This window comes from Halyomorpha halys, unplaced genomic scaffold, assembly GCF_000696795.3.
Source record: "Halyomorpha halys isolate HHAL.00 unplaced genomic scaffold, Hhal_1.1 Scaffold207.1, whole genome shotgun sequence".
Taxonomy (NCBI): domain Eukaryota; kingdom Metazoa; phylum Arthropoda; class Insecta; order Hemiptera; family Pentatomidae; genus Halyomorpha; species Halyomorpha halys.
In genome coordinates this window covers 427,756-442,967 of record NW_027104696.1, presented here as the reverse complement: position 1 = coordinate 442,967, position 15,212 = coordinate 427,756, and the positions used below count along the sequence as shown (strand labels likewise).

The following is a 15,212-nucleotide window of genomic DNA, read 5'->3' as shown; positions in this document are numbered from 1 at the left end:
TAAAATATTCTTATTTTGACTAACAAATGCAGTTGGAGTATTGCAAACAAGGTGGATCCTCAAAATTTATTTCATACCAATAATCAGTTTAATTCTCTTTGGCTTGAGATATAACTTTTAATGATGTAAAAACTATAATTTTTTTTCATCAACTAATAATTGATTCAGTGAAGCTACTTTCTTAATAATTATTCTAAAATACTCTTCTCTATATCTGACTTTCATTTTTATGTTCACAATTTAATGGACCTGTATAAAAATCTCTCTAAATTGCTTGTCAAGTTTTTTAATGCATAAAGTTTAACTTAAGTATAATCTACTATGGGAATTCAATTTGGCGACTCAATATATATTTTTTCAATTTCCAAATAAAGTTATTCTTCTGATTTGCATAAATGTAAACCTGCAACAGTAAAATTTAGTCCAGGGATTGATGCATATATAAAGGAATGTGACATTACCAATAGAATAAACATTGTTTATAATACTAATTTATATTCTGATGAGCAAATTAGACTCTGAATAAAGAAATTGTATAATCTTCAAAATATTATAAAGCATTATTAAACAATTCCAATGCTAACTTACTATTATTACTAATAATAATATCTACTATATTATTAGCATTCATAAATTACACATAATATTACTACAGCTCTACAGTATCAATTGCTTATGACAACATATTTTTGAATTGAAAGAAGTTGATAAAAGTAATCATTTGAAAATAAAAAGAGTTAGTGGTCTTTGTATAAATGATATGAGGTTTTCAGATTAATTCGATTTTTTCTTTTAAATATAACAATTAAATTAAGTTATTCCAGCAGTTCCTATCCTGAGTTATGAGTTATGAGATTCTACTATATCAATATAATAAAAAAAGGCAGAAAAACTTGACTCTATTAAAAGCGTACTTTAAAAAAACTATTATTAATAAGTCATCATCATAAATATCAATGGTCTCTAAATCTAAAAGAAATACCAGTTATGAAAAATTCCTTCCAGTTCTCTGATAAAATAATTTCTTAATTTTTTGGGACTGTTCAGATCATTAAAAAAGATTTCAGTAAGTATAATAATAATTTGGGGGACTTGTGTTGTAGAGAATACGTTTTATTATTTTGTTTGTAACTAAAATAGTAGATGGCAACACAGCTCTCTTATAGGAAACCTATGTTTGGACCTCTGTGAAGTTGGCCCCCCATCCTCCAAATATTACAATTCTTTTTTTAGTTCTAGAAGTATCCATAAGAGTTCTAGAGTTCTCAATTATTTATTGGAATAGTTCTGATGTTTAAAACATCAATAATACCGGTTAAATGCACCCGCGTAAAATAGATATTTTGTGCAACTTTAACACCGTATATCTATTTTCCTGGCAACATTAGGGATATATTTAATAAGAATATTGGATTATATTGATTATATATATGGATTGAATTAATAAGAATTGGCCCCCCTGCGAGTTCTAAAAATTATCCTAATGAAATAATATTGTATTGTTGCTGGGAAAAAAGATAAATGGTCTGATTTCCGCAGTTTTTTTCAGGAAAATAGATAAACGGTTTTAAAGTTTCACAAAATACGTATTTTATGCGCGTGCATTTAACTGGTATTATTGATGTTTAAACATCAGAACTATTCCTATAAATAATCGAGAACTCTTATGGATCTAGAACGCTTATGGATACTTCTAGAACTAAAAAAAAATTGAAATATTTCCAGGATGGGGAGCCAACTTCACAGAGGTTATGTTTGGGGCAATTTGTCTTGGTGTTATTTAGTGAACATATACACTCTTTGTCTTTACTTGTAAAACCCTCCCTAAATTTCACAACAGGAAGTAGAGTGTGATTTAGTGCGTAAAAGGGTAAAGTGACCAGTGTAATTTACGGATACATTAATGGATACGTAAGCTTTTTGAGTTTATTAAGGACTAACGAAAAACCTGGTACAGAAAATTACAGGATCTGGTCGATGAAAATTAAAGCATACTTAGAAGCAAAGGGCTCGTACAAAGAAATTATGGAAATGATCCCCCACTGAAGAGAAGATGCAGCTAGGAAAAAAAAAAACCAACAGATATTATCTACTATTAATTTAACGGTTAGTGACGATGGTGCCGTCCATTAGAGGTAAAAAGAGTGCAAAAAAGGTTTGGCAAAAATTTAGAGATATTTGAGGGTGTTCCACAGGAAAAGGTGATTGATTTAATGGTTAGCAGACACAGAATTAATAAGATATATCATTGAAGGTTTACCACCATATTATTATCCTGTTGCCATTACTATTTTGGTAAATAGGAATATTAAATTCAGTAAAGTAAGGCAAATGCTTTTGTCATTTGAAAGAAGGTATAACCTTAAAAGGAAACAACAACCATCAAAGACATATCTTAAAAGGTCAAACTTTTGTCTAAAAGCCTGCTTTATTTATAAAAAACGGTTCACCTAAAAAAGGAATGCTGGTGTAACAAAGAAAATAATAGATGACACAGGAGAAATGGACCCTCCGATATACAAAAGCCTCAACCAAGAAGACAGCATAGAGCATCCTTGGCCACAGAATTTGCATTATGTGCAATTAACAGAAATAATAAGTATCTGGTGGAGGAAGAAATTAAAGGAACAAAGAAAGATGGAAGGAGTACCAATAAAACTCACCAAGGGAAAATTATAATGGAGACACATAGCAAAGGTGATGAAAACATTTCTAACTTTCAGAATTTTTTAGTTGTTCCAGAGTTATGTGGTGATATAATTTCAGTGACTGAGAAAACTGAAAAGGAAAATGAAGTCATCTTTTCCTAGGAAGGAAGCACAGAACAGAATGATGAACACTTTGGAGACAAAGCTCCTGCAATGAAAGAACAAGTGAGGTCTGTTCAACATCAAATATCAAATGAAGGAAAAGCTAAGAAGTGCCAAGACAAAAATAAGAAGCAGAAAGAGAAACCTGCTGAGATTGATGGAATTAAAGGCTTTAACTGGTGACCTAGGACTTTGTTTCAAAGATGAAGTAAAATTTAACTGAAAGATAAAGAAATTTTTATTCAAGATTTTTACACCGAAGAATACCCTAGATTAAATGCAAATGACAATATGGATTGTGAACCAAATAATTTAAAAGAAGAGAGTAAGAAATATTCTAGTGCAAAGAAGAAGAGACCCAAAAAGGAAAGGACTCGATGAAGTGTTTGTGAAACATTGTATTAATTGGTGTGATGCAATAAATGACGTCTATTAGTGAAAACATACATTCTTTGTCTTTGTTTATAAAACTCTCCCTAAATTACACAACTTGTTCCTTTAGAATAATATTACAGGCATCGACAAGTGGTATTAGTGCCTTAGAGAATGATAAAAAATTAAAAAACAAAACAAAAATGAACATCTACCACATTGCAAAATAGAACTAAAATAATAAATTGGAGAAGAAAAAATAAATAAATAAACAACAATAGTTAACAGAATATATGAAATAAAAAAAAAAAAAGGAAAAAACAAAACTATATATCATCTCATAAATCATAACTGACATCTAATAGTATAAATGTATAAGAAACAAACACAGATGAGCTGAAAATAATTAACAAAAAGAAAAATTATTGTTTATATGCACATTTATTACTATAAAATAAAATAAAAAAACTTCAAAGGTAGAACAATAAAGAAATAAGAAGGCAAAAAAAAATTAATGTATGATATATAAATTCTCTAACAAATCATAAATCTTAAGGTATATTCTGATAACAATAAATGAAAGAAAAAAATTATTAATGCAATAATGTATAATTCAATTATTAGAAATAAGGAAGGTAAGTTACAAGTCACACACATGACAGAAAATAAGATCACTAGATTTACAATCCATATATTCATTATTGAAAATCAACAAATTATCATTAGAATTACCATATGCTTCAATTATCACTGATTATTCTTTATCAGTAAGAAATATAGATTGTATCTATATCTAAAATAAATATAAATAATTTAAAATATATTAATTATAATAACCATCAAATAATTATTGAATGAAGTACCTAACATGCATGTAAAAATGTACCATTTGATTTCTAAAATAAAAGAGTAATAAAAAATCTTTGGGGAAATTAAATTCATCAAAGAAGAATATTGATCAATCAGTAAGAAAAATTATAGTAAGTTAAAAGTCATGAAGTAGGATGAAAACATCTCTAAATTGCTCCACTTCATTATATATATTTTTTTTTACCCACTTCCTTCTATTTATTTTAATTTGTTTATACTTTTTATTTATTTATTTATTTTTATTTTTTAAAAATTTATTGATATTTACAACTGTACATAAATATATCAAGTAAATTTGAGGAAATCATAATGGCATGGTACAAGCATGTAGAGAAACTACCCATTGGTAGAACTCTAAAAAGATTTTTACAATATAAGGTCTCAAGGCCATCTTCTTTTCAGACGCCTCGGAGGATTGTCCGGAATAAAAGAGGAAGCAAGATTAGAAACTAATGGGTTTGAGTGGTTAGGGAGTTTGTAATGGAAGGATTGATATCTGGTTTGGGCTAGATCGGTCATAAATCGAACATTAAGGTCTTTGTGGATGATATAATTTTTGACATAGTAGAGAGCATTTAGGATTTTACGAAGGATTTGGATTGTAAGGATTGGATACGAGAGAAATTCGTAGGTTTAATGGAGTCCCAAAGCTCAACACTGTATGTCCAGATAGGCCTTATAATTGTCATGTAAATCAGTCTTTTATAATGAATTGGAAGTTTGGACCGTTTGTCTAGTAAGTGCTGTAATAGTCGAAATCGATGTGCAGTTTCCTGTCTTTTCAGTCTTCTGTGAGGATTCCAGGTTAGTCGTTTTTCCAGATGTAGTCCAAGGTAGCGGATCTGTTCACCAGGGGTAAGGGCAACATTATTGAAGTATACTGTAGGGCAGTCAGTGGGTTTACGACGTAGGGAAAGGTAATTTGATGGGATTTGTTGGAATTTATTTTAATCCTCCAATTACGACACCATTCTTCGAGAACTGTGATATGGGATTGAAGAGTTTGGGATGCAATTAAAGGATTATTATTTACAGCGAGCACACATGTGTCATCGGCATGTGTATTGAGGATAGTGTTAGGATTTTTTTTTTATTTAAAAAATTAAACATTACATTTTTAACCAATGATTAAGTATATAATATTAATCATCTATAATAAATCGTTTTTTAGTATATTATAAAAACATGCACAGGTTTTTTTTTAATCAAATTAAATATAAACATATTATTGTTGACTTTTTAAAAATGTCGAACTGGCTGAATTTTATCATGTTTTGGATCACAAAACACTCATACATTTACAACATTGTGCCCGAGGTATGCGTTATTTCTCAATTTAAAGCTTATTGTATGTGCTTTCATTTGATATTTGAAATTTCAAAATTAAGTTATGTATATAGTTGGTAATACAATTAATGCACATGAAAATCCTATGTATCAAATTTAGGTCTTGTGTGATTTTTTTTTGGAATGACTCAACAAAGGTTGGAATGAATAATCAAATCCTAATGCAAAGGATTTTTTTTTTTTTTTTACAGCAATTGTGTAATTATATTATGTAGTGTAATATATAGTATGTAGTGTAATTGAATATGTAATTAATAAAATATATGTCAAATACTATCTTAGGACATTAAAGTTTTTCAGAATCTGCATATTAGCTTTTGAATTTCTTAACTAACAGTAATAAATACTATCTCTGTGTATGAATTCTGCTCTACCATCAGTGTAACTCAATTCACTTATTGCAATTCATTATTTTAAAGTTAATTGTTTATAATACAATAATTGCAAAAGCAGTTGTAATAAAAAAATATATAAGTTTAAATATTAAAATCAAAACAAACTAGCCAACATATCAGCAATACAATTCAGGTGCAATATAAAAATTAAAATCAATCCCATACATTGAATAAAAAATAAATAATAAAGAATCACTTATTGCTCAAATTATTAGGGTTTATGAGATATGAAAAATCTCACATTGATTAAGATGACCTGTAATGTTTACTGACTAATGACTGGAAATTAAGGATCATTATAAATAATTGTTTTCAATTATGTTTCATGACCAAATGTCTCAATTCATAAAAAATATAACCAACCTATTGTCCAACTTCAACATATTTTAAACATAAAAAAGGCCAACAAAAGTTCATTACACTGGGTTGCCAAAGACCATTGTTTTTTAACTTAAAAGTGATGCTTCCTTAGGAAAAACCTCTAAAAAAATATATTACTGCAAACGGTATGTTATTTTAATTTTTTGGCTTTTATCACCTGATGTCCTACATATGTAAAATGGAAGAACTTAAAAATTGTACCAATTAACCTTAAAGCACAGCACGATCGACTATAAATCAGCTAATTTCTAATAATAGAAATACAAAAATAAAATAGTTGAGGTTAAAACGTTTTTATAAGCAATTTAACATATATCGTACATAAAGATTAATCGAGTTTTTATATTGATCTATCAACTCACGGTACAGATATAAAGGCAATGTGCGTACTAAAAATACATAAATATACCGCAAGCCTCGATATAATACATCTTCAATGTTAGTTTAAAATTGTTTTCACTTAGATTTCTAATAGGTTATTATTGTTAAATAGAGGTTTTAATATACTTATCATTATTTTTGTGAGCACATAACACCGCAAAAAGCCTCTTTATCTCTATAATGTATCTATGATCAAGTCAGCTTTTGAATTTTAGGCTTTCTTTTGTTCAATATTTTCTCATTGCTTTATGTTACAATGGAGAATATAGAGACTGTTATTTTAAAACTCATTACACCTCGTAGTGGAGATCTGTTTAGCAGGAAAAGGACTAAATTTGCTACAAAAAAAAGACAGCGGAAATGGAATGAAATCCATTTCTCATTAGTGGACGGTGGATATATTTCACCCCAAAAACATTGGACTAGCAGCCGCTCGATTTGGTACCGAATGGTCTCAAGCGCAAAGGTATATTTTACAAGATTTTTTTATTTATGATCATGTATTTCATATCATTTCATATAAAGTTAAATTATTTAATATCATAATGTAACTCCTAAATACTCACAATGTATACTCAGTAATTTGAATGGGATATCAAAGTATTTTATTTCTCCTGAAAAAAAAATGGCTGCCCATATGAAACAACTGTGTTAACTTTAATTAAGTGATTAATTAATGAATTAAATATAAGCTGGTGTAATTAGCTATCATTGTATTCTTGGAAAGTATGTAAAATTGAACTTTTAATTGTTAATCGTTTTCAAAATATAGGAGATTCTTGATTATGTAAGTTTTTTTGTGCATATTTTCTCAAATTAATTCATTTTTTTTTCTTTGTCGTCTGTAAATAACAGGTGTAGCCATGTTGGTACTGTTTCAGAGAGCAGGGAAAAGGGCGAAACAAAAGTCGTAGTAAACTGACTACGACATATTTATGAAACAGCTGTTTAATTTATAATGAATTGCATACGTCGAAATCATTTGTTTTAGTCCGTTGTTTTAACCAGGGATTGAAATTAATAATGAATTTTTATTTTGAAAGGGTTTCAACAAGAAATAATTTGTTATTTTCATAAAATAAAAACAGAAATTTCATCGAAATTTTTCAAAAACGTTTTCTTTCATCTGTATAAATGCTAGAATGTACATGATTATAATAAGATTTTTTTCTATAAGTTTTGTAACAAAATTGATCCTTTTATAGTATGATTTTTCTAACTAGAATAAAACACAGCAGTCCAAGATAAAAAATAAACCACCTTGAATCAAACATAAGAGCCTGGATTATTAATTAACTAATCAAAAACAAATTCAAAGAAGAATAAAGATAGAAATAAAAAAATTATTGTTAATGAACAGTAATTAAAATTTAATAATTTCTAAACCGATTTTTAAAAGTAATAAAATGCCCATTATTACAACCACACCACACACACAAAAATTAAATTTTATCCACATCACAAAAAAAAAATTAAATCGTTTTTTTCAGAATCATGAAATTTATCATCTCTTAAAAATTAAATCTGTATAAAGTTATAAGAAAGTAATACCTTATTTTTATTGTTTTTTATTTGTCGATGAAATAATAATTGTTAGTACATGATAAATTTCAATAATTGAGAAAATGATACTTTTCTTTTGCCAATTTTTTTTCTCTAAATTTTACTATATCTATAAATAAAAAAAATGAAATGTTTGTCAAAATAGTTATACTATTCCTGAAAATAATAAATGAAAAAACAAAACTTTAATATCTTTCAAAATAACAATAAAAATAACACGGGACGAGAGAAATCCGGTAAACAAAAACGTGAATTTTGGGATGGGTAGTATCGTCTCTTTGAAGTTTTTTTTTTTAATATAATGTTTATAATAATATATTACAAAAAAAAATATATATATGTTTTCATGCCACAGTGTCTTAATGACACAATCTTTCATCCAGTTTTCACTTGTAGGTTTTATGGATCCAGTTTGTTCCATTTCACCCTTTACCTGTCAGTTGTCATCTCATTTATTGTTGGATTTTTCAGATTTTAATGCTTGTTTTCAATTTTAAATTTTAATTGTGAAGTGAATTAATACAATTTTTATATACAATCAGAGGGACAACTGAACTTTCCATTAATTCTTCTTTTTAAAATCCAAGTTGTTTCAAAAGAAAACTTGTATCCCTATTGCTTATATAGATAGGCCTGTATCAAAACGAATTAATGTGGATTTTAGATGTAAAGTGTTTCTAAGCGATTGAACTGTCATACTAAATACTAGGTTTGAAGAAAAAAAATTGAGAAATTTAAATATTTGTTTTGGTATTAAGCAAGCTTGAGATGAAAGAACAACCACTTACAAACACTTTTGACATTCACCTTCTTTTTTCTGTTTTGGTGCTTCCTGCTTTGACACCTCCAACACAGTAAAAGGTGATGAAACTACAAGTTACATTAGTGTGGTGGAAAACAGGAGAGTAATAACATTTCTCCTTAAAAAAGTGTTTAATATACACACCCCTCACCAACCAAATGTTTTAGAGAGGTCTAATCTTCCCCTTTTACCTATCCATGGTTTTACTTGAGCTATAGGAACATTTTATTTTGGAGCGACACTCGTTCAGCAGAAATCAGTTTTCTGAATTATTTGTTTTATTTTTAAGACTTTGGTTAGAATGGATTTCAAACATTTTTGTTCATATACATAGTCAAAGAAACATCTCATTTTGGCGAGACACTCGCTATATAATGGCTCCTATAAGCCACTTTCATACAATAAAAAAAGATATTACAAAATAAATAAAAAGTAAAATTGCATGACCAAAGAAAAAAATAATCAGAAGAATAACATTGTATTTGGAGTAGTAATCTACATTTGAAACCTTTTAAGGGAGCAAACATATGGGTAAAGAGAAATTTGGTACTTCTATGGTTAATAAGTAGTCTAATGTTTCTGATCTTCCAATCTCAATAACTTTTCAAAATTAAACTAGATTTGCAAATTTGGATGAAATGAAGAAACATTTACGAAACCCCCAAGATAGTACCTTGAAAATGTATTACATGAGTTCCTACCAAGTATTTCTGGAAATTATTAGTTTTTAATTGTTTACTTTTCATTGATGGCTATGATCACCTAACAGCAATATTTTCCTACAAATTGGTTCCTACCTTACGGGAAATTTGCCACATATTCTGAAAGTTTTAACAAAAGTTGAATAATGTTCAGCTTAAAAACATCAATTAATTGTAATGAAAGTTTAATGCTTATTATTATTCTAAGGAATCTTACTGAGAAAGTAATAAAAAGTTTTTGGCTTTTTTTGTTTTATATCTAAGTACTTTTTTCTTTTCAAAAATGGCCCAGGGTAGCAGATAGAGAGAGAGCTTGAGTTCTGTAGCTGGACCTAAATCCATAGTAATAACACTACAACATATAAATATTTTCATAGGCTAATATCAGGATTGATGTCTGATGTAGTAGCACCTTTTCAATATTTTAACCAATTATTCTTATCAAATGTACAGGCGAACTCTGGAATTTTAAAATCATATTATACTATTCATATTGGGTGTTTTTTAAAATGAATTTTTATGTAGATAATAAATTACTAGTTTAGTGGCTTTACATCTAAAAAAAAAACTTTATAAGCCCAAAATATGAAGTAATAGAAGCCATAGTGTTACAAGTATTCATTTTAAATTATAAAACCTTTAATTTTCTCCCAACAATCACTCGTTTTTGTAATCATTCAATTCAATTTATTTATTTTTGTTTAGTCAATATCTTCCGCTAAGGATACTCTCTAGTTTCAAATTGTTTGTTTAATGGCAGGCGAGTCTTCGAAAATATACAGCTGGAGCCCAACACTACTTGCACCAGCAAGACATAAAAGTCCTAGACTTACTGGGTATACCAATAGTTTCACCCAACAAGAACAACAACAATAACAAGGAGAATCTGGTTGAGGAGGAAGGTCAGTATAGAATTATTTATGAGTAATTAAAACCTTTTGGGATGATTTGATATAAAAAAAAGAAGAAATTTCACAATTGTTTAGTACAAAGTCCCAGTACTACCCACACTTGACTGGCATTGATATAATTCTCTCCTTTCTAATCTGTTGTTAGGACCTAATACAGTTTCAGGTGGCAGTAAAATATAATTATTTGTCTTAAATAAAGTAAAATAATTATAAAAGCCATAAGGTTTTAATTAAAAAAATAAAAGTTCCTTAATTAAATAATATTATAACATATTTATAAAGAAGGAAAAAACGGTCTGAATGGTGTTCAAGAAAAAATAGTAAAAATCATCAATTTAATGGTAATGTTTCGGCCCACTTAAGCCATAATTATAGCTACAAAGAACAAGATACAATCAAGAAGAAAATAATACAAGTTACAAAATGTTAAGTATTTAAACAATAGATGATGTGTACAAGCGATATGATAAAGTGAACAAAATGATTTATTGGATAGATAACTAAATAATAATATACTTAAATAAAAAAAAGAAACTGTAAGCTTACATTGCTATCTTAATTTCATTCTTTTCTTTTTTTTTTCCTGTACCATTCGTACTCTTTCATTCTGAAACTTTTATGATTTTTTTCTCCATTGTTGCTTTGCACAATATGGGGGGGGGGACAGTCCAAAAAACACCAAGAACACATTTTTTTGCAATTTAAATTTTAAAAAAATAATATGTCCCTCTAATGATGTATTGATTATAAATGGTATACAACATTTTTCAGACCTAAGAGGTATTGCAGCTTAAGTTAATGTTGCAATCTAATATTGATTATTTATTTTTTCCAATCATATAGTTTGATTTCCCTGAATATTGTATTTAACTAGTTACTTGAATATTTTATTTCTAAACAATATACATCCTTCCATCTTCACTTGTTTTCCAAATCCATCAATAACTTTTCTGATTCTTTTTATTCATATGACTTAGCATACTTCCTTCAAGTAATTGTTTTACATTACTGTTGTTGCTTGTAATTTGATGAAAGTCATGTCTAGACCCTCATAATAAGGGTATTTATTCTTGATTGTGAACCATGTACCTTCTTTTAATTAATCTGAAATTTGAATTGTATCAACAATGAATTCTCTTAGAATTATTTAACTCAAATGTAACCATTGAAACTGATCAATGTCTACAACATCCCAAGCAGGTAGGACAAACGTTGACTTCAGAATCTTTTTGAAAAATAAACTTCCAAAATTAAATAGATATATAGAATCGAATAACTCTTGACATGGTTGTTGATATGACATAATAAAAAAATTAAATAAACGGAAATGTTCTCTAGAATCAAAGTTGTGTTTCTACTGAACAAGAACCAAATAATTCCTAATATGTAAATCAAGCATCAAGGAAAAATATTTGAATTAGAAAAACTCTGAGAATGTTAAAATTTATACCTCTTAACTAGTACTATACATGTATTCCTTAAAATATTTTATTACTTTGTAAAACTTGGATTTTAGTTTTGATTACTTAGGAATGTTTTAAACCTATTTTATACTTTTTTAAGAAATGATAAAATGCCAATATAGTACTATGAAGTGATTCTTATGTAGTTTAATGATGTATGTTTTGTTTGGCTTCATTACATTTGAAGAGAAAAATCCAAAAATATAAAATAACATATTTTTAGATGACAAAGTAAAAGTAGTAAATTTTTATTTGATGATAGTTCTTGATTAGAACATCAATGTTATTTGGTACAAAGTTAATTAAGCACATGGTTTGAACACAGTGCTGTTCACTCTGTCTCTTAAGTTTGATAATCAGGTACCTTAACTAGTACCTGCTCCCTAACCCATTTCTCTAGCATTTACTTAATATTTATATCACCACTATGACATATATTACTTTATACATAATGATTTGCAGAATCTCGAGTCACAATGGTTGAGTTCTCAGAAGATGTTTCAACTTTCCGAAAAATGACTGACATTGAATTGAAGAAAGTACTTTTGCGGCAAGAATTCATGTTGAATGAGTACAAATTACTCAAAATGAAATATTACTTTCTTCAAAGTAACAGGAAACAAATTTATGAAGAATTTCTAAAACAATTGGAACCTTAAGAAATCATAAAAATGAAGTCCTACTTGTCTACTGCAACTATGAATTCCAAATGGCTTCTGGGCCAAATGCTAGTTTCATCTATAATAATTATTTTAATCTTGTAATATAGTATGTAATTTTTTACCAAATAAACATAGATTTTTGCATTTTTAGATATATTGTTTCAATAATGGAATTTTAATAAAAGAGTTATTAAAATCGGTTATAGTTGAATTAATTGATAGGTAAATAGAATTTGTTTTTAAATATATCTGTGTAGAGGCTGTGGTGGTAGAGTGCCTCAAGGTACAAATTTAACATTCTTGTGTTAGAAGCATTAGAGGTTTGAATCTAGTCTGGGCATGTTTATTTTTATTTTAGGGCAGATCCTTGGAATAAATCTCCACCTTCCCATATGCTCCCTAGAATTGGTTGGTAGCGTGTAGGATGACCCATCTTTTCTACCATAAGTTAGAGAAAATAGGGATTAATATATATCTTGTTCTCAGGTATTATATAAGATATATAATATTAAAGATATAAAGAAAGATATATATATATATATATATATATATATATATATATACCTAAAAAATGCTCTTCCAGTAATGTTTAAGTATTCTCTACCATATCCCATGTTTTATTTCTGATTGCAATTCCTCTTATATTGAAATAACTAAAAATCATCTCAATTTGCCATCTTCTCACAATCCTGCTTTATCACAATGCTGCATTTATCTCTTAAAGATAAATGAGGCAACTAATTTCAAATTTGATTCAATCCAGTTTCAAAAATTTATCATGAATTTAACTTTCATCATACTGGATTGCAACTCTTTTAAGTCAATACATCTTTGTAATCAAATGTATGCACTGATACCTTATATATTTCAGAATAGGTTGAACACTTGCATCGTATATATGAATTTTTGTGTCCTTAAACAAGGCACAGCAACAAAAATGGGGAATGATGTTATAATAATTGCAGTTGGCTCTCTAATAATTTTTTCTCTACATCGGAATCTATAACCTTATATTGGGTTATGAACGAGATAGAGAAACATGGAAACCTTTTATAATGCATATGCCACCATAAGTGATTTTCTCCATTTCATTCCTGAGAATTTCTTCAGTGTTCAGTGAACATGTATTTGGTACTATGGTGTGGAACATGTATCACTGAGTTTACTTCAAGCTTCTTTTTTTTTTTTACTGCTTCTGCTAACTTTGAATGTCCATCGAAAACATCCTGAAAGGAGCATTCAGCAATGGCAATGTCATCAAGGTAAGCAACAAGCTGTGCTGCTTGACTGAACAAGGTTCCACCCATTTGAACCCAAAAAGTCTAATGGCCTTTTCGGAACATAAATCATCTCTCCAGCTACAACAACAATGATAATAGAAAATATATTAAAACTAATTAGTTCAAATTGTATTGATAATATATTTTCTGAAAAAAGTTTATTGAGGTAGTTTTAAGACTAATGGTTTCATAGGAATATTTATTTAATTACAAAACAATAATAAATATTTCCTCTGTTTGTTTCCTTAGTCTACTTTCATCCTGACTCAGGAACACTCTTTCATTAATTAATTTTGTCATACTATGTCTTAGATCTTACAATTAGGAAATTTTTTAAGTTTTTAGGAAATTTAGTTATTTTTTAAGTTTTAATTCTATGAAGTATTATACATTCGTATGGTTTTATTAGTTTGTAATCATTGATTTATTTTATATTAATCTTTGAGTAAATATAGAAGATAGTCCTTGTACTATGTACTATAAGTATACACTAAATGATATTGAGCCTTTTTGCGTACTCAGACTAGAACCTGCAGAGTAAACCAAAATATTTCCTATATACCTCTTCTCTCAGTCCAGTGGTGTTCCTCAAGGTAGTATCCTCAGCCCAATCATCTACACTGTCTATACAACTGATATCTCATCCAATTCTAACACTACCTCATCACATATGCCGATGACACTAATAATAATCCTTAATTTGTATCATAAATTATCCAATCCCAAATCACAACCCTTAAAGAATGCTTAATGTGGTTCATGTCAGGAGGTAATGGTAATGACTCCATTCTATCGATACCTGCCTCATGAAGATACTCTAGGATGATTTTTGTCTAGTCTGAGCAAGCATTATCATCAACTAGGATTAAGTTTTGTCTATAATACTTAGCCATAAGTGTTACTATGGGTTCAAGGGTATCTGTCAGTTACATCTGAGCATTCATGGTACCCTTTAAGGGCATAAGTTCAGTTTTTCAGTCATGGTGTACATAATGCCAACCATAAACATGACTGAGCCACCATGTTGCTGGACCTGAACACTAGGATATCTCAGACAACTTGGTCACCTAAGAACCTTCCAAACCCTCATCCAGTTATTGTCTGGTATGAAGGTAAGGCATGTTTCATTCAAGAATAAACAACTCCACTCAGGCAATTACTAATTTTTATGTTTTTTTTACCCACTGAATGTGCTATTGCCTTTGAGTTCTATTCATGGGTGGATAGCAAAGGGGTCTTCTAAACCTATGGTTAACCTCATCAAGATAATTTCG

At 28.6% G+C, this 15,212-nt stretch overlaps 1 long non-coding RNA gene across 1 annotated transcript; it reads left to right on the top strand.

Annotated features, from left to right (window-relative positions):
* Positions 1-6,736: 6,736 nt before the first annotated feature.
* On the top strand, positions 6,737-12,808 carry LOC106679469 (uncharacterized). The gene is made up of 3 exons (XR_010843940.1): positions 6,737-7,022; positions 10,383-10,524; positions 12,459-12,808. It is a non-coding gene; the product is annotated as an uncharacterized lncRNA (long non-coding RNA).
* The last annotated feature ends 2,404 nt before the right edge of the window (positions 12,809-15,212 follow it).